The sequence below is a fragment of the Lucilia cuprina genome, chromosome 2 (assembly GCF_022045245.1).
Source record: "Lucilia cuprina isolate Lc7/37 chromosome 2, ASM2204524v1, whole genome shotgun sequence".
In the NCBI taxonomy this organism is placed as follows: Eukaryota; Metazoa; Arthropoda; class Insecta; order Diptera; family Calliphoridae; genus Lucilia; species Lucilia cuprina.
Window position 1 is genome coordinate 63,182,768 of NC_060950.1, and position 2,116 is coordinate 63,184,883.

A 2,116-nucleotide genomic window follows, 5' to 3' on the forward strand; every position below is an offset into this window, starting at 1 on the left:
TCCCTGATCTAGCCTCGGCTATTGACTATAGTCTGTATTGATCTTTTTGTTTATAAATGATCTATAATTTGGACTGCAAAATTATCTATGGTATTGAGTATAAATATTGTATAAACTTATTTGGATCTAAGGACTGATCTATTTTCAAAAGTACAGACTGTGCTAGTCTAGACTTAGGGTAATCTATACTCTAGACTTTTGACTGATCTTTAGTGTAGACTACAGAGAGATCTATAGTCTAGACTAGAAACTGATCTATAATCTGAACTATAGATCTATAGTTAAACTACAGTGTGATCTATAGTAAAGTCTATAGACTGATCTCTAGTTTAACTTCAGACTAATCTATAGTCTAGACTAAATTATAGTCTAATCTATAGACTGATCTGTTGTCTAGACTATAGCCTGACGTATAGATTGAACTATTCACTGGATTATAGACTGCTCTATAGTCTAGATTATAGATTGATCAAGGGTCTAGGCTATTCAAGGCCTGGATCATTGAATGATCTGTAGTCTACATTGTAGACAGATCTATAGTATATGTAGACTATATGTCTCGACTATAGTTAGCGTTATAGTCTGTCTTTTAGACTAATCTATATTCTAAACTATTGACAATCTAATAATCCATATTATATACCGATCTATAGTCTACTTTTAAGTTGTTTTCTTTAATTTTTAAACATTTTTTTTTTGATATTATAAACATTTTTATATGTATAACTGGTTTCAGTTTGATCACTAACATTCAATGACATTGAATTTTAGTGATCATAAAAAAATAAAACGTAAAATTTATTTAACGTTTTTGCGAATGCGAAGTCGTTTTTGTAAATAACAAAATAATAGAAAACAATTTTTATTAAAATATAAATATGTTTAAGAATAGCATTATATGACTGGCTTATCAAAACCCCTTCCTGCTTAATAGAAAAATTAAATATATTGTAAATTTTTTTATAATTTAAAAAAAAATAAATCTTTTAAATGCCAACAGCATTAGATCATAATTTAATAATCTCCCTTCTTCATCCTATAGTTTTTTTATTGTTCTTAATGAAATTTCAAATGTAAATAACCCTGAACTTTGTTTCCAGTTTGAAAATTACATGAGATTAGTCATAATAAGTATTTTATATATTTGAGTTAATAAAATAGGGAAGACGCTTTTTTCTTCTTTTTTTGTAGAATTATTTGTTTAAATTTTTTTTGTATAATAATTCCTTGAAGTTGTCGTTATTAATAAATTATGCACATCATGTTTGCATAATTTTTTGCTCAAAAAAACTGCACAAACTTAACAGAGAAACAGGGAAGAAAAACATTAATGCCTAAAAGCAGTGGTTGGCTTAAAGAGAACTTGGAGAAAGAATCTAAAAACTGTTAATTATAATATTTACTTGAAAAATTAAAATTTTATGATATTAGATTTAACACCTTTTGTGTGATTTCGCTGAACATTCGTTCTCTGTTGGCTTTAAAAGCCTTTCCCCTACTTGCTAGTTTAAGACTTTAATTTAAAATGCAGCACCACTACTCTGACTTGTACAGCTAAATACTCGTAATATTGTTTTTAATGCAGAAACAAATTAAAGGGGTTTTGATTACTTCTTGAGTTAAGTCTCTACCTACTATACGTATTATGCTTTTGATTTGCTTGAAATAACATCAAGTGTTTTCAATTGAAAGTTTTTTTTTTAATAAACTCAGAAATTAAGAGTCAACAGACATGATTCAACATAATTGTTGAAATGGAATTCCTGGTAAAGCCATCTAAACAATTAAAATAGAAAAAAATTCACAAAAAGAAAATTTAAGAAATTTAAACAATTTTTAAAAAATTTCGCTTTGCCAACTGGAAATTTTAAGAAAATTTCTTAATTTAATCAAAAAGATTTGCAATTTAGTAGTTTTTAAATTTTTGCAATTTTTCAAATTATCAAAATTTTCGCATTGCCAACTTTTAGAAAATGTTTACAGTTGTGCTGAAATTATAGACAAAAATGATAAGAAAATAGATTTTTTAACGAAAAGTTAAAAAAATTTACATTTCTTCAATATTAAAACATTTACGCATTGCCAACTATAAGAAATTTCTTGCATTTTACAAAAA